Here is a 19238-nt window from a genome sequence, read left to right as displayed (position 1 = left end):
ACAACCAGTCCATCCCCCCTACCACCCCCGCCCTCTGTCCCCTGCCCCCCGCCCTCAGGCTAAATTGATCAGGGGATGGTTAATAGGGAACTGAAGTGAGTGGTGCAGGGACTGGCAAGCAGCTGGCAGGCAGGCCTCTTCGTCCCTCTTCCTGGCCCTCAGACTTCAATCAATAGGTGGTGGAGGCGGGGCAAAACTGGGGACTGGTTTCCTTAGTAGTCCTGCAGGTTCAATCTCCAGAGGGCAGGCCAGGCACCAACGGACCAGCGCCTCCAACATGATCCTGCCAGTGCTGCCAGCCTCCTGGAACTCGGCCTTAGGCACTGAGGCCGCTTCCCCTCCCTTGGACTGACTCCCTTACTAGTCCTGCAGGTTGAATCTGAAGAGGACAGGTCAGGCACCAACGGACCAGTGCTGCCAGCATGATCCTGACAGTGCTGATGGCCTCCTGGAACTCGGCCTTGGGCACTGCGGCCGCTTCCCCTCCCTAGATGCTCCACAAGGAAGAAAGGATACCGCCAGCAGCGCCAGGGGCGGCCAGCGGTGACTGACTGCTCTCCCTGTGCTTCCTCCAGGTCACTTGAGCAGGCCCCTGTCTTCCCCGCTCCAGATGCAGTGTGAGCACTGCACACGGCAGGAATGTCATAAAAAAACAAAAACCGATGACCAAGAGAATGTCGCAGTCAACGTCGGAATCTAGCTCAGAACAGAGAGAAGGGAGAATTCCATAAGTTGGCCAATGTCAAGATATTTCTGAGTGACTGTCTGGCGTGTGACAGTTGTGTGACTGCAGAGGAAGGAGTCCAAGTTTCTCAACAGAACACCAAAACTTCTTCCACATTCTGAACCTTAATAAGAAATGTGATACCTCACAGCGCAAGATGCTGGCAGTGTCCACGTGTCTTCAGTTTCTGCCTTATTTTGCTGCTAAATTCAGCCTCAATGTCACTGAAGCATCCAGAAGGTTCTGTGGCTTTCTCAAAAGCCTTGGGGCGCACTGTCTTTGACATGAAGATAGCTGTGGACTTCAGCAACCTGGAGAGTCAGAAGGAAGGTATGCGTCGGTACTGCCAGCACCGTGAAGAAGAGCCCCGGCTACCCATGCTGACCTCCACCTGCACCGGCTGGGACCGATATGCAGAGCATGTGCTGGGTCACCCCATCACCCCCACTTCTGAACGGCCAAGTCTCCCCAGCAGATCATGGGCTCTCTGGTGAAGGATTACTTCACCAGATGGCAGAACCTGTCCCCAGACAAGATTTTCCACGTCATTGTGGCCCCGTGTTATGACAGGAAACTGGAGGCTCCTTGAGTAGATGTTCCCACAGCTTTACATAGTTTCCAGGGTGCTGACTGCGTGTTAACCTCAGGTGAAATTGTCCAGATAATGGAGCAAAGTGACCTTGCCTTGAATAATGCCACTGTGGACACTCTGTTTAGAGACAGGAAGGAGAAGGCAGTGAGGCTCCATGAGGGTGCCAGCTCCGATGGGTACCTGGCGCACATCTTCAGGCACATGGCCAAGGAGCTGTTCAACAAGGATGTGGGGGTGCTCACCTACCACACCCTGAGGAACAAAGACTTCCAGGAGGTCACCCTAGAAAGGGACGGAGAGGTCCTGTTATGATTCGAGGCTGCTTATGGCTTTCAGAACAGCCAGAAGTGGTCCTGAAGCTGAGCAAGTTCCCCTGCCACTTCGTGGAGGTCCTGGCCTGAGCCGGGCATGCCTAAGTGACAGGGGCCAGGCTCAGCCGGACGACGGGTGTGCAGACAGGGCACTGCTGTGGCAGATGGAAGGCTACCATGCCGGTGTGGCCCCCGGAGACCAGCACCTATGTGCAGGAGCTGTACTAGGAGTGGCTGTGGGGGGAAGGGGTGACTCCCCCTGGGCCTAGGCGGCCCTGCACACCGCCTAGCAGGGCTGAGGGCAGCCTGCCAGGACATCAGGTGGTAAAGGTCCAGCCGACGCCCGGCCTGCAGGCCGCCTGGGGAGGGGTGTCAGACACGTGAAGGGAAGGCTTAGCGTCTCTGTCATCACTTTGGTTTTCAGAATTCCCTGCTCCCCATCTGTCAGCTCCCTCCCTCTGAGGGGTGCTGTCATCATCACATGGGTGCAACTGGAATATTGTATCTCGAGAGGACTGTCCCAATGTACGTATCCTTTTATCCGGTGATGAAAAAATCCCAAGAACAAGAATGGAGACAGACTACTGTCCTTTAGGCTTAAAAAAAAAAAAAAACCCTGGAAGTGTCCTGTGAAGAGCTGAGATTTGGTCCTGTCCACGGGCCTCAGAGAGATTGGATGAGGAAATGGCCTGGTTTGGCCTTAACTTTACCCACTTATGTTACTTGTGAAGGTGTCTTTGCCACAATGTGAATAAACTGTCACCTTTTGGAATAGGGGCCCATACAAAGTCTGCATTCCCAACTTTTCTTAAAACAGATCTATGTTCCGCAGCTGTGGCCACCATCCCGAGATCAGGTCCTGTTGACCAGGTCCTGCTGCTGGGAATCAGGGGGCACTGGAGTGGAGCCCCCCTCCCCACCCTGGTGTCCTTTTACATTCAGGGATTGAGCTGAACTCACTTTGGAGGAGACCTGGAGAGAGTGACAGGTGTCACAGTTGGAAGGATGGAGAATGGAGAGGCGGACAGCCTGCTCAGTCACTCCCTGCATGGGGTCAGGCAGATGAAGGCCAGCCAGCCTGCCCCACAATTGGGTGAGATAGCGTCCTCTGTGTCCACCTCTTACCCCATGGACCTGGCCACTCCCCTCAGCTCCAGGCAGCCTTCTGCCTTCCATGACATGCTGCTCGCCCTAAGTGAGAAGGAAGAGAGCAGTCTGTGAGAGGGATTTCCAACTGTTGGCTTAGGCTGTTCCATCCCCTGAGGGGTCCTGGACTGCGAGAAGTTCAGGCCGGGCTGAAGGATCCACCCCCAGTGCACAAATTTCATGCACCGAGCCTCTAGTATATATATATATATATAAAATAGATTGTGGAGAAGTGCTCACTGTTTCCTTGCCCATCCTGGCCTTTCTGGATTTGCTCGGGAGAAGAGATAGATAAGACAGGAAAAAGAAACCAGGCCTGCAAGGACTTTCTGAGCAGTGGCTGCTTCTCCTTTTAGCTTCCCATCCAATGTCTAGGAACTTCCTAGAAATAAGACCTGGCCAATGTCCCAAATTTTAACTACTCAATGAATCATTTAACTAATTTATCATTTTATGCTTTTGCTACTTATTAATTTTATCTTATTTTTACTTATTACTTCATCATTTTATTGGCTAAATGGATTTTTTACTTTTATTTTTATTTATTGCCACCTAGTTTTTCATTATTTGCTTTTTAAAAAAACAACCGTTTCCATGTAAGAGCATTCTATCATGTTTGATCAATTTTAATCTGATTATTTTATTATTTGTGTTTATTGTTAGCTCTTTCTTAAAATTGCAAGCCAGAATTGCTGTTTCAAGGGTAGCATCTGTGCAAACTATCTATAGATTCCAGGATGGCTGGGAGATTTCCCTGTTCCAGCTTTCTCTAGTAGCTTTTTCAAACCCACCCCAGTATTCCTCAGGGCTGAAGTATTTCACACCTTTCAAAATTGTGTTTTGTGTAAATGTCAGGTGGCAACTGCTCCTGGAATTCTATTCACATACAATAAATGTGAGTAATGCTCCCTGAATTTGCACACTGCTGATACTACCCACCTTGCAAAGCTGGTACATGGAGTTCTACAGTTTTTAAACTAAATAAAACAATAGCTGCATTGGCCAATCTCCCTTTCCAAAGAGCACATTAATCCTACATTCACTCACTGCACAGCTGAACCATTGAAACAACATGTCTTTTCATATCGCAAATCATCCAATCCCCTACAAGGATATGAATTATTTAAATTGATGATCTTTTTCCAGTACAACCACTGAACATCAGGTAAATATATGGTCGCATAATAAAAGAAGAAATTGCATAGGAAAGTTCCAACCAGATAGTACTCTCAAATAGTACCTTTATTTTTCACATTTCATTTTGTTTATAATTTCTAAATATTATTTTTATTTTAAAAAATGGATAAAACATAGCATATGTCAAGTAAAAATATAGAACTAAAAGTTGAAAATGAAAATTAAATAGCCTATGTCACTTGTTTCATTTTGGTAACGACTCCAATTGTCTTAAAGGAAAGCAGCTGTCAATGGGTGCTCCTTTCCAGGAAGGACTTTAGGAAATGTCTCTAAGTGTGTAGCCTAAAGGCGAAGGGAAGGTCACTAGAGCTATAATTAAGATTAATAGTGTTGCCCAGATGAAGCTGGCTCTACCTGTGATGAACAATCAGCTATAACAAACAAGCAAACAAAATTAACTTCATTGAATACTTGCCTGGCTTCATTCCATACCCATAAATTGCCGTTTCCTACAGAGTATCTCTGAGTGTAAATGAGCCGAGGGCAGGTCTCTCTACTCATGCTCAACTCCCTAACACAGGAGACAAGATGAACAAACTTAATTCTCCATAAAGTAATTTGATTGACATTCACTGCTTCCTTTATAGAGCACTGGCCTCCAGTCCAATGAGATTCTTGGCAAGTAAACTTTCCCAACGCTCTTTCAAAGACTCACCCCTGGGAAGACTCTATCCCCTCTGTGGGGCCTGTCTAATTGACACCTCATTAAGTGTAAATTCATTCCACTTTTCTTGCAATTTTATCCTTTTTCAAGTGGATATAACTCTATGCTAGGAACCATGAAAGACACCAAAGATATGCTATAGATGAATCATGAGGTTGTTGCTGTTCCGAAAGCTGCAGTATTGAAGGAGAGAAAGATTTACATATAGTAAAGTAATAGAATCAAGTGGGAAATATTCTTCAGCCTATAGGAATCCACACAAAAAAAGAGGACTCAGGAAGGCTTTCTGACAAAGCTGAGACTTGGCAGGTCCTAGAGGGCTGAAAGGTTTCTGGTTGCCAGAAGCACTCTGGCTGTGCCCACCGCCCCTTCCCAGTCACTTGTTCATTCTGAATACCATGCAAGAAATCCAGCATATTCTAAAATAGTAGCATTCATTTCTTTTTTTATTTATTTTTTATTGTTTAAGGTATTACAAATAGTATACATGTCTCTTTTTTTCCCCACTGACCTCCCCCAGGCCTCCCCTAACTCCCACCCCCGCACTTGCCCTTGTCCCCTCGCCCCCAGTGTCTTGCATCTGTTGGTTGTGCTTATATGCATGCATACAAGTCCTTCGGTTGATCTCTTAACCCCCCAATCCTTCCCTACCTTCCCGCTGTAGTTTGACAGTCTGTTCAATGCTTCTTTGCCTCTGTCTATTTTTGTTCAATAGTTTGTTAGTAGCATTCATTTCTGTTTTCTTCCTATGTTCCTATCCTTAGAGTCTTAAGAAAAATCAATAGCAGAAGAGCAGGTGGTGATGTATTTGTTTTCATGGTCATCTTATTTATTTCTCCAATTTTTGGTCTGTAATATGGTCACAGTTTGAAGAGAGTTTATATCCAGGAAAAGATATCAAGTGACTCTTACCTTACTCATCAGGTTTCATGGTAATTGGTTTTTCACTATATTTAACTAATTGCTATTACAATTTTTTAATTTAACAAATGTTTACTATGTACAAGTCAGTGGTATGGTCATGAAAACAAAAACAGATAACATCCCTGTCTTCCAGGATGTGAGGAAACAATATAGAAATAAATAACTGTCTGTCTATCTATCTATCTATCTATCTATCTATCTATCTATCTATGTTTCAAGAATAGAACACAGTATAATCTTATATAGTAGATAAGTATATTGTATAAATATGAACAAATGTTTATATCTATATATGTGTATATATAAATATTTGACTATCTATGGTAATAAGATAGAGAAAACTAAAGCAAGGAAATAGAGTACTGGGGGGGGAGGGGGATTTTTAATCACATGGTCAAGAAAGGCCTCACGGAGAAGGTAACATTTAAACATTGACTTAAAAGAGGTGCAGAGGTGAGTTGTATAACTATCTGGGGTGAGAGCATTTCAGAAAGAGGGACCAGCAAGTGCAAAGGCCCTGAGTTAGAATCATGTTTTGTGTGTTTAAGGAAATTGAATGTGGAGGATAGATTGTAGATGGGCAAGTAGAAAAATAGAGAAACTAATTATAAGGCATCAAGAAGCAGGCAAGGGATGATGGTGGCTTGGATCAGTGGGCTAGTGATAAAGAATATATATTTTGGTCCGAGGATTATTTTGTTGTTGTTGTTGAACATTTTAAAGCCCCTGAAATTGGAATGTGTCTTCTAATTGATGATTTCTTGCCACCACTATAGGCTAGGAGGCCTAGAGATGTGGTTTTCATTTATCTGTACAAGGATACACTTGATAAGTTTTTATTCTCCCTTAATTGAGTCAGGGGTCACTAGAAGTTTTATAGTTTTGTTCAAAATCTGCAGGAAGCAAAGCATTGCATCTCTGCTACTTTAATGGCACCATGGACAATATTTTGTGGAAACACATACACATATATGACTTTGAGTCAAAGCAATTAAGAAAATGGGTTCTGAAATTGATAATATTTTTGGTAACCTTAACCAACTTATTTCACATACATCTTCATTTTTCTCTATGAACAAGGATAATATATGGTTAAAATGTGTACATAAGTTTGGAGATCTTTAAGTACAAAATGAAAATTCTCAGCAATCCCATTGAGTCATAAGATTGACAATTTTTTTGAATAGCATCATCATGTACCTCACAATTGATGGTAATTTAGAGTCTATCAAATACCTGTATTTTTTAACAATATGTTTTTATTGATTTTTAGAGAGAGATGAAGGGAGAGGGATAGAGAGATAGAAACATCAATGATATGAGTAAGAGAAACATCATCCAACAGCTGCCTCCCACATGCCCTGTACTGGGAATTGAGCCCACAACCCCGGGCCTGTGCCCTGACCGGGAATCCAACTGGTGACCTCTTGGTTTCTGGGGCAATGCTCAACTATTGAGCCACACCAGCCAGGCTAAAATACCTGTATTTTGAGGGTCACTTTCATGAAGATGAGAGAAAAATAGGAATCAAGGATGACTCTGAAGTGTTTTATCTGAGCAACTGATAATATAGAGCTCCCATTGACAGAGAAGAGAAGTGAGGAGAGGCAGGGGCACTTTGGGGCAGGTAGGGTTTAAGATGCTTATTAGGCATCTATATTCATTTTCAAAGGCTGCTGCATAAAGGACTATACACTAAGTGGCTTAAAACAACAGAAATTTATTGTCTCACAGATTTGGAGGCTAGAAGCCTTAAGTCAAGGTCCCAGCACGCTCTCTATGATGGCTCTAGGAGCAAATCCTTCATTGCCTCTTCTAGCTTCTATGTTTGCCAGCAATCCTTGGTGTTCCTTGGCTTGTGGATGCATCATCCCAGTCATGTGGCCATCTTCTCCCTGTGTGTCTTCATATCATCTTCTCTCTGTGTGTGTGGGTGTGCCTATTTCTGTGCCTAAATGCCCCCTTTTCATGAAGACACCAATCATATTGGATTGGCGTCCTCATTTTAACTTGACTACCTTTGTAAACACCCTACTTCCTTAATCACTGAGGTACCAGGGGTAAGGAATTCAACATATCTTTTTGGTGGAATAACTCAACCCATAACAGCATCCAAAGAAGTCTAGTAAACAGACGTCAAGTAACGTTAAGTAATCTAAAGTCAGGAGAGAGGTTTGGTCTAGAAATAAAAATGTGGGAGTCATCAGCATTTTAAATGACATAAATGAAACTGGGTGAGATCACCAGAAAGTGAGTGCAGAAATCTGAAGTCATTTAGAAGTTGGAAACTGTGGTAGAAATGTCAACATCTCATATTGGGAAGATGTGTTCTAGTCCAGCATGTAGGTGGAACTTTTAAACATAATGAGCCTGCCAACTTCAGAATAACCTTGAATGTATTCATTTAAAAGAAAATGCTTGTTACAGTAGAGGAGACTGGTGCTGAGTGGCTATTCCTAATTCAGTGTGTCTAAATAAAAACTATTCCGAAAAACAATTCAGATAACTGGTGTCTAATTTAAGTTCTGCATCGCAATAAATCTCACTAAAAATAAAAATAAGCATGGGCTCTACATAATGAAAAAGGGTCTAGCCTTCAGTGGTTAGGGTTTCCCTTATAATTTATAAAAATATTTTGGGTAGTCCCACCAACACATTTTCCAAAAGAAAAATTTTCTAGTGGTGATGGAACTCAGAGTTGAATGAGGTTTTGTAGATCATCTTTTTGACAAATGAGGGAAGGGAGGCCTGGAGTCACCAAGGGTCTAACCCCAACTAACATGGTTTGCCTAAGAGGGCATGAACCAAGGTCAATAAAGTCTGCACCCTTCATGGAAGGCTGTTTTGTGTAAAAGCAAAGAACATGAAAAGACTTTTATAGGATCAATGTCTGAGTGGTGTTCAGTTTGTCTTGATAATTAAATAGTTAAACATTAAGATTAATTGAGCATATGGATGTGGCCACTTACCATGTCCCCCCCCCCCCCAAAAAAAAACCACACACCAATATGATCATCTCCTTTTTTCCTTATGAATAACCTTTACATTATATCAATATCTTCCACTTTCTATTTGGTATAGGCTCAAATTATAGCACGTCCATAATGATGTTAACAGAACACTCTCTCTTTCTCTGTCAGCATTCCTAAGTAGAAAGCTGCTCATTCAATAAAACAGTGAAAAGTGGTTAGAGCTTTGGAATTAGATATAAGTTGATATTAGATATAAGTTAGATATAAGATATAATTAGATATAAGTTTAGTCCTATTATTGTTTGTGTAGCATTTTCAAATTTTTTAAAACTAAATCACCTTTATTATTGAAAGATATATATACATCCTATTTTTTGACGTAGGCCTTCACCAAATTTCTTGATTTCTCTGAGGCTCAGCCTTCTCATTCAGGAATTGGGGTGATACTATTCACTTTATAGGATGGCTGTGTGAAAAAAGTAAATTAGGTAATATACATGAAATCTTAGCACAGTCCTTGGTACTTAGTAAATTTCAACAGGAAATAATGCTCATTTCCGCCATTTTTTCCCTATTCTTGCTTACTACATCCAGATTGTTTTATTCAGTGCATTGTTACAGATAGTAAAAACAAATATACTTCATATGTAATGTTATGTGCCTTTTTATTCAAGAACTATAAACATTTACAATCCTTCAAACACCTTTTTGGGTGATCTCTTTCTGTATTCCTTGGTATTCATTCCAGGCGTAGAATAAATAGCTCTTGTTTATGTATCAGTATGTATCTATTTACTACTTAAGACAAATGCTATTTTCCTTCTACCAAGTAAAAGAAACAGCTGCTCTATAAAGTATAAATCTGACTTCACTTGGTATCTTCACTTTATCCTAACTCTACACAGGTACTACCTTCAGGCTATATGGTACGTAATTAACTCAGAAAAATAATTTTGCAATAATAATCCAATTTCTCTGAGATTTCGCACATACTTTTAACTAACTTAACTCTTTAAGAAAATAGCTGCTTAGAAGCTTCTTTAAGGAAAATTCAAACCTTTCCTTTCAGCAACTAACCCATCGTTGGAGTATAGATGGCAGCTTAGCCTAAAAAAATAAATCTCCTAAAATTTTATCAGAAACATAAATAAGATGAAATAAAATTGTCCTTTCTTCTTGAGACAGTTTTGCCAAAATGCAAAGGCGATAAATGTACACTTTAAAAAATGTACACTTTTGCAATGTGTCCAAGCTTGAGTTCCTTTTGCCTAAAGATCCGTTTTTAAAAGACACAGCTGTGGGTGACTGAGAGCTGAGTCCAGCACCTTCAACTTGAACACTTGAGGATGGTAATGAGAGGGGGCTTTGCTGCTGTCTGCACATCTGATGACTCGGGAAATTTGTCGAGGGAACGCTTCATCACCAAAGAAACACTTCCATCCCATCAAGTCTAGCACCTTTGCCTTTACAACTTCGAATTTGACGAGCACCAGCTGTAAACAGGTCTCCACTCAGGAGCAGGAATAAGTGGAGTCCCTCACTAGCACCTCCTGTAAGAACTATAACTTGCCCAATTTCGGGACAGAGTGAGATGCTTTAACGAAAGTTCAGAACAATGGCCAGCCTGGCACTGGCTCTGTTGCACACTAATTGTTTCACTGAGATAATTTTAAGGTAATTATACTCCACCAACCCACAAGTAACCTCACACAGGCTGCACTTAATCCAGTGTAGCTTGCTATTTCTGAAAGGTCAGGAAATCTCTTTCGTCACCTCTAACTGCTCACCTTTCTTGGGTGTGCTTTGGGGATGCATAATTCCAACCGAGTGGAAATTCAGTCACTAAATGAAGTCTAGGCATAAATATTCATAGCAAAAACTTCTGGGGGGAAAAAAGGCAAGAAATTACACTAAGTAAATCACAGCCCCCTTTAGAGATGACTAGGATATAGGATATGCTCTAACGATTTACATGGATTTGCTCAAAATTTTACTCTGTGTTTTAAGAACCCTTCCTGGTAAATGACACACCCTTGTGAAGACATTTGCACACTTTCTTCATGCTTCGCTCATTGATGAAGGAAGCAAGTACACTTGGAACCCTTCAAACTCTTATTCCTCAGAACACTTGTTGCCTTCTGCAAAACTTTGATCTTAAAAAAAAAATTCGAAGATTTATTTATGTTCCAATGTAGCCAAATGTGCCTCCACTTACATAAAATTACTTTAAAACGTGGAGTTTGATCTTATCTGCTATTGAATTCATGCATTACCAAAACTGGCTAAACAGTTCTCAAACATTGATTCCAAGGCATTCTATAAGTTAAAAATTCTACAAAGTTAATAACCCTACTCCCTCATCTCATGTGTGTGTTTGTGTAAATATATAAGGACTGTTGGTATGTTTTGTTATAAATGGCAACCACTCGTTAGTAATAAAAGTATATTTTCTCTTTATCACAAACATCAGACTTAATTTTTATTTTGCTTAACTCAAAGATGTCCTCAGAAAGATAACCTTTCCTTCAAGAATCAATATACAGAAATCTCATGACGTGACTGCAATTTCAGAGGCAACAAATCAAGGAAGATTCTTTATGACATGAAGTCTTATTCTTTGTCTTCTTTAGCTTTCAGAAAACTATGAAAAATCTCCCTTGTGAGGGTGAGACATCCACCAGGAATCTTCCAAAAATGAAGGAGAACTTTTGATACATTTTAGTATTGAATCATCAAATAGTGTGAGCAGCTATGCCTTGTGGCTTGGTGTCATGGGACTTTGCCCAGCGACCGTCAAGGCCTGGACTTCTTGTCAGAATTAGTCAAATATCCTATAGGATAAAGCAGAATTTGTCAATTCTGTGCAAACTAGGTAAAATATTCAAATCCAAGCAACTTTTTGCTTTGCTTTCATCTTTGCATTTTTGTTTGTTTGTTTTACCATTGGCTGATGTAGGCAATGAATTCAAAGATTGAATTTAACAACTAAAACCCCAAATACTAGGTAAAACTTAGAGACTTCTAATGTGATCTTCCTGATGGCACTTCTTGGGGAGTACTTCTTTTTTATTTTAGGTATAGGTTAGCCTGGAAGGAGACGTGTGACTTTAGCATTCAAACCCAAAGCTGGTGGAAGTCAATAATGTCTACCTTAGTCCTTACAGTATTCCCTGCTCAGCTGCGTGGTATAAAAAACAAACAAACAAAAAAACCCACAAACTTCCTATAAATCCTTACGATATTTATACACATAATTACATAAATGACTTTGGAGGAGTCTGCTTGATTACTTTCTTGAAAATGATGAATTAAAACACTGAAGAGTCACCTTTGCCCTTCTGCTACCAAATTGTAAGTAAAAGGGGGCGGCTGGGAAGGCAGCACACACTTGTTTATTAGCTCTTATAAATGAGGTGCCATGTCCGGCATTTTTCACACTTGATCATGGCAAGATCATGGAATTGAAGGAGAGGCCTATTTCTTCCCCTCCTGTTGGACTCCGCTTCCTTATTCATGTAGCTAGTGGTCTAGGATGTGCTCAATGAACAGTGTAGGAAACAACTCCTTCTTGCCTTAAAATCCAGTGTTTTATAAGGAGAAAAGTAAATGTTTCTCCTTCAGGATCAAGGTTTTTCTTCTGTTTCTTTCTTTTTTTTAATTGAATTTAGTGGAGTGGCATTAGTTCACAAAATCAAGCACGTTTCAAGTGTCCAACTCGGCAAAACTATCTACACATTTCTCGTCACTTTTTCTATAGCACATGCTTATGAGCCCCAGGTCAAAAACAAGCCATTCACCTTTGGAGGTCCTACAGGTAACATGCAGCCTTCCTGACATAGAAATTGTTTTTAAATGGTTTGGTGAGACATGAATATGCTATTCCACACTCAAGCTCAAACTCAAAGATTTTCTTTCCTGTTTCCTATTTCCCAGGGATTTCCAAGAATAACCATTTTACAGTTCAGCTGTGAAATAAAATCCTGTTAGCACCACCCAGGGATGTTGAACCATAACTAAGGGAAACTAGAGAAGGAACAGTTTGTCCTGATGACTTCCACTGTGATTTTATTTGTTTATTTATTACCTAACAATTATCCTGGCAACATGATTAAAAACATGAAAGAATCTGAAAGTGCAAATCAAAGCTGGGCGCTATTTTTCAGTCGGAATATCTTCCCAACCACCTTTCTTCAATCTTCTGGTTTCATAAAAGAGGTGATGTCATAAATTATGATGCTAAACGGACTGGTGAAATGTCATTACACAAGTGATGTTTTAATTGATGATGTTAGGCTGGTTAGCAGGAACGTGTCAAATGTCACTTTTGTGACATAAACTGGCAGTTATGATTATATAATATCAATTATTCTTTGGAAAACTGCATTATATCAGAGTTAACCAATTTCATTTGAGCAGGTTCATATTTTTTTTCTAGCTGTTCATCCAGTTCTAATTATTAGGAGTAAAATGTACTTTGGATGCAGTTTGTACTTTCCTAATGTCCTCCCTGAATGTGTAATAGGTGTCTTATATGGCCCCTTGCGTTGCACAAGGAAGTGCAAGAAAAAATCTGTACTGATCTTCCAGAGAGGAGACAGTATATTGAATCCTCCTGGCCCTTAATTGAAACTCTCAGAATTATTGTGTTAGTTGAGATTTAGCTGAAATATGATATTGTGAAGAAATAGCTTTTAAAGAGTCTTAGTTTATTTGGTTTTCTATAAATATCAGCTGCTAAATTCATTTAAATCTAATCCAAAACTTCTAAGCATACTTGCCTCTCTCCTTTTCTTTACAAATTAAAGTAAAAAATAAACAAAGTAAGTGAAGAAATACTTATAGTCTTTGTCCTTTATTGTAGATACCATTTTGAAAAGGTGATGGGTTAATTGGAAGTATATGGTACTCAAAAACCTAATGATAAAAACATGAACAATAAATCCCATGATAGCAACAATTAGCATTTATTGTAACTATGTCCAGGCCCTGTGTTAATCCTTTATGTTCCTTGCCTTAGATATTCTTCTTAGATCTGTGAGCCAGATATGATAGGAATCATTTTACAGAATAGAAGAATGAGGCTTACAAAGACTCCAGCATGCATCAGAATATAAACAGTTTGTAAATGCTAAGTATCTCCAGGAATATTGGAGCAATTTGGTGTAAGGTAAACATGGGGGAAGTACATCAATGGTGTGATTCACCATTTTTAGTCTTTGCCATCATTAGACAGAAGATGAGGCTGAGGAACTAAGCCCTCGTGTGAGAGATGAGTGCTAACAGAACAAGGGCAGGGGAGGGTGGAAAAGCTGGGCAAAGTGAGCGCAGGTGTGTGTGCAGGTGTGTGTCTGTGCATGTGTCTGCATATAGGCATGTGTGTTTGTGCATGTATGTATGTGCATGTATTCACAAGTATGTGCACATTGGCACATGTGTGCACATAGGCATTATGTGGGCTAATTAGCATGTACATATAAGGGTACGTAGTGTGTGTGTGCACCTGTGTGTCCACCTATGTTCAGAGACTGAAACCAGGATAGGGAAGAAGTATAAAATAGCATCAATACAGGATTAATGATGAACATCTTTAACACAGATATGGTACAGCCTGAGCAACTGGCACAAGTTCAAAAATAAATCAACCCTCTAGACAGGGTCCAACAGGTGCCATGCTGGCCCTGGCATCGACCATCCAATTGCTGGATTGTGGAACTATCTAGCCAGGTATACTTGATGCAGGGGCAGGTACTCACCAAGTAGTGCATCGTCTATATTTCACTAATTGAGCAGCAGGCATGGTCCTACCATTCAAAGCTGAGCTGCTTTAAAAGACTCAGAGATTGGTGGCCTTCCCTTATTTCTCCTATAGCTCCTACTCCCAGTTCTTTTCCCACTAACTCCAAAATGAGCTGCCTTTTTCTTACTGTTTTTCAAGGAATTCCCTCTAAGACAATGAGTTGATAGCTCTCTCCAAGCATTTCAATCCTACAGGCTTGTTTCCTTCTTACATGTATGATTTTGGTGAAAACTAGAAAAAAATCTAACCCTATAGTTGAGTGAGTCAGTTGGAATCACAGACGAATGTGAAATCCTAAGCATCTCGAACATTCTAGAACTTGGATGAAAAGGTTTTTGTGTTTCCTCTTAGGTTCTGTCAAACCACATCTCCCCCCGCCAAAAAAAAAAAAAAAAAAATAGAAAATGGAAGACATCCGTAATACTATCAAAACTAAAAAACCACACACTTAGTAAATTAAAAAAACAAACAAACAAAGAAATTAATCCATAAACATGCCACATGAGAAAATATCACATTTTGGTTTTGGCAACATGTAAAATCTTCATGATAAGTCCTCATGGCAAGTTACATTTTCCTCTAACTTTCTTTCTCTCTGTTCTTTACTCCGTTTCTACCTTGCTTTCACCTTGGTTTGGAAGCAAAGCCAAACTATTTCATTTAGAAGATGAGGAAAAAACAGAAATGGTTCCTGAGACTTATATTTTTTTCCCTGTGGCTCTAACTCAAAAGAAAGGGAAGGTGCCTTGCAGGTGACTATCAGAGAAGGCAGAACAAATAAGAACAGATATTTGTTTATTGCTTTGTGAATTTGCAAAGTACTTTTATTTGCAAACTTATGGTTTATCGCAATTTTGTGAAATCATTATTATTAACATCTTCTCTGACAGAGAAAAGAAAACAAACTCAGAGTTATTCAGAGAAAAAGCTAATAGTTTTTTTCCAAATATGTGTCCCAGGATCTTTCCAGTGTAATGTGGGGATTTTTAAGTTCTTACTCTGGTTATTGGGAGAATTCCTGATTACTTATGCACTTGAAAATTCACTAGGCTTGATCTCTCCTTGATTTACATACTGACCTTCTTCCCTTACTTAGTTGTATTCATTCAACAAGTGCTCATTGAGCTTCTATTATGTTCCAAACACTGTCTCATGGCTGGTGATATGATTGTTGGCCCAATTGTACCTTTCCTGGAGCTCACATTCTCATAGGATGAGACCTAAAATATTCTTAAATAAAATAATTTTTCCCCTCAATGTTCCATGACTTTTCTTTTACATTAGAAACAAGTCACTAGATCTACCTTACAAACAAGGAGAGAAGCTTACATAAAGGCATGAATTCCAGGAGGTGGGAGTTTGGGGAGCCATTTTATTAATTTATTTTTTTCAATATGTTTTTATTGATTTCTGAGAGAGTAAGGGAGAGAGGGAGAGAGATAAACACATCAATAAAAGAGATACATTGATTGACTGCCTCCTGCAAGCCCCCTACTGGGGATCAAGCCCATAATCCAAGCATGTGCCTGGACCAGTGACCTCCTGGTGCATGGGATGATGCTCAACTAACTGAGCCACACGGGCCCGTCTGGGGAGCCATTTTAAAGACATCCTATCTAAGGTACCGAGCAGATCTCTCAGGGTCCCCAAATATCCTTCTGTTACAATGAAATACTTATCATAGTGCCTAGGGAAACCGACAAGCCAAACTCTCCCTTCAGAAGATAAGTTCTTGTGTCTCACAGCTTCAGTACTATCTCTTAATTTCCACTAAGCACTTGAGATGCTATTCCTTTGTGAATGGATGATCTCTCCGTGTGTGTTTTCTAGCTGAAAACTGTTTTATTAGACAACTTTAAGAACCATTTCTAATCTTCTAAGCCACACCCATACCCTGAGCCACTACTGCAAGCAAGAGTTCTGTGCAATCTCCAACCAGTTTCCAGAAAGTACAGGCCGGTGCTGAACACCATTTGCTCTCATAGACATGCAGCTTCTCTGGTGGAGCCACTGCATTGGATGCTTTAGGAACTCACTTGATGCCCAAGAATGTGCAACCCAGAAGTGGGAGGAATCAATCCCAGGTTGGGAGAAATGTTCACCAATAGTGACTGGGAGTCACTGGGTAAATGCTTCTTCCTGTGTTCCCAAGATGCATTTCATGTTGCTTCTCAGATTAGCCTGCAAGACTGAGCCACTAGTCACCCATTTGATGCCCTTGCATAGACTCTCTCTCCTCCCGTTTCATTCTGGTTCCTGGGATCATGTTCCCAAATAAACTACTTACACATGGCTATTTTCTTAGATTTTGCTTCTTGTGGGATCCAGGCTAAGACAACCTTCTAGCTTTACTGACTCAAAAACAGACAAACAAATACAACAACAACTCCTAAACCAATAAATTACTGAATATCACTGGTATCACAAGACACCCAGGCAGAAATAAGCCCATTACGATGCCATTTTATGAAATATGCAAACTTACCAAATGGCATCCATTCTGGGCACTGGCACATTCATTCTCATAGTTAGTTTCCACACTGAGCCCATGGCTTTCTCGATTATGATACTTAGCCACTTCTTTAAAATTGGGCTGTACAAAATAAAGACAATAGCAAAATGAGTGAGTCACCCTATAATAAAAATAATATGACATTTTCTATAAGTATCGATACACATCCACTTATTCAGAGCAAGGTTCTCAGGTGGACACCAGCAACATCACTGTGGCTGGAACTCAGGGGCAGAAGGGGCAGCAGACAAGGGGGTCTTAAGCTCTCTGCTCATCCTGTAGGTCAGTGTGCTCGGACAGGGAGGCCACTGGATGTACTATGAGGCTACTCCTCTTTGGAAGGAACCTGGACTTCTGCTGGGATCCCTATTATAAGGCTGTGAGAGTAGACTTGAAACGGGGATCAGTATGTTTGGCTTGCTTTGTACTAAGAAGTCTTACCTTAGAAACAAACTTTTAAAGGCTGTTCTAAGGAAATACAAATGCCCAACAACTGAAAATCGTAGTTTCTGGTCACTTGGAAAGTGATTTGGGTGTAGATCCTGTTTCCATGCACCCACGGAAAGTTCCTCAGACTTTCCACCTAAGAAGAAAGCTATCAGTCCCTGCTGGGTCATTGTCAGGCAAACAGAGAGAGTTCCAAGGCGATGCAACAGAAAACCCCACCCATCACCTTACAAAATAGAACAAACACACAGTGGATATTGGTGACAGTCTTCCAGTTGCTCACTATTTAGGATGAGTCATAGCCTTTAGCCTGTGTGGCCAAGGAGCTGTTTCTGATTTGTTCTATGCTCCCCTTTATTTGCCAAGGGTGGTTTTTGTCACACATCCTTTGTGCCTCTCGCTTGGGCAAAGTCTGCTTCTGGTTTCAATGGCTTTATTGTTAAGTGTTAGCGTTGCTTAGGATCTTGACAAGAAAAGTCATCAGCTAAGAGTGGTCATCTAGTGATTTTCACCAAAGCTTTGCTTCTATCCATTATGCTCTGTGCAAGGCTGGTTGTGGGTGGCTCGGGTGGCTGCAGCTCCCTGGCGCTCCCGGGTACCCTGCTGTGTCTGTCTTTCTCCTTGCAGCGTAAGGTTCTCCTCTGGACTTTTGGAAGGGGCTTTGTGTGTATTGGAGACATGAAGGAAAAGGATATTCAAACCCATTTAAGCCCAGAAAGAATGGTTTTCTGTTTGTATTTGGAATGGAAAATGTTTGCTTTCTGCCCTATGCCATGTACTGCCTGTGAATAACACCATTATATTTCCTGCCAGTCACCATGGCGTAGGAGGAGAGCCAAGGTGCTACCATTTCATTTTGTTGGCTTGAAGTATGACAAGCATGTCATTATAGGGGAGAGATATTTTGGGGGCCTGAGAGACCTCAGGATTTTTCGGTAGGAGGGCTTATAAAACTGCTACCAAGGATCCCTGCTCCCTGCTTCCTTGTATTCATCCCCTTGTGTACTCCCTCCTCCTTACATGTGGGCTGAGCCTAGTGATATGCTTCTAATGCAAGTGATAGGATCCTTCTTCTGTGGAGCCTTGAGATGGCCACCGCCCTCACTGACCCCTTGATTGCTCTCCGTGGGACACATGAGACAGAGGAACCACCTAAGCCAGCCCAGTTTCCCGACCCACAGATAAATAGTTTTGAAATAAAGAAATAGTTTTGGAGTAATTCATAACTCTGTAATAGATAACAAATTCAGCCTCCTTCCAATTACTGGCATTAGGAAGCTGTCTCTCTCTCTGTGAGCCGTTCTAACAGCCTCCTCTGGTTGCAATGCCCAGGCAATGTCTGTAATCTATGATCTCCCTTGAATGCAGGCAGCCAGTTCCCGCCCCTGGATCACTAAGCAACATTCAACCTGTCGGAAACTAGGGCATACAAATTCTATTATCGCCACTATATTTAACACAGGAGCCTGGCTAATAAGGTCAGAGCTGTACTTTACAGCCTTAGCCTGCCATCCCATCTTTGCTGGACTAAGGGCACTTTCTATAGTTCTGGTTGAAAATAGCAGTTATTTTTTTTCCCTTTCCCCTGATCAGTTATCTTTACTGAAAATGTACAGTGCTGTTGCTCCTGACAAGGAGGACACGTATTAGACACCATGGGCTTGCACCTGAATACCCAAGTGACGCATTCCATGAATATAATTTACATAATCAGCCAGGCGAAAAGCACATCTTAGAGTGTACCTGCTTGTCAACATTTAAAAATGTTGAAATCTTGACAGAGAGCTGCCTCTTAGAGTGAAGAAAAGAATGATTCTTATCCCCCTCCCCCTTCAAACTCTTAGCTGATACCATGCTGCAAATATTACTCACGGTGGGAATTCACATAGTTCACACCAAGAAATAAGCCTGTTGTATATTCAACTGTTTATCAAACCAGCTCATTGGGCTTA

At 41.1% G+C, this 19238-nt stretch overlaps 1 pseudogene; it reads left to right on the top strand.

Annotated features, from left to right (window-relative positions):
• Nucleotides 1–590: 590 nt before the first annotated feature.
• LOC102770752 lies at nt 591–2011 on the top strand (annotated as a pseudogene).
• The last annotated feature ends 17227 nt before the right edge of the window (nt 2012–19238 follow it).

Source organism: Myotis davidii, unplaced genomic scaffold (assembly GCF_000327345.1).
Source record: "Myotis davidii unplaced genomic scaffold, ASM32734v1 scaffold6, whole genome shotgun sequence".
In the NCBI taxonomy this organism is placed as follows: domain Eukaryota; kingdom Metazoa; phylum Chordata; class Mammalia; order Chiroptera; family Vespertilionidae; genus Myotis; species Myotis davidii.
The sequence above is the reverse complement of the archived record's forward strand: the minus strand, read 5'-3'. Positions and strand labels throughout refer to the sequence as shown.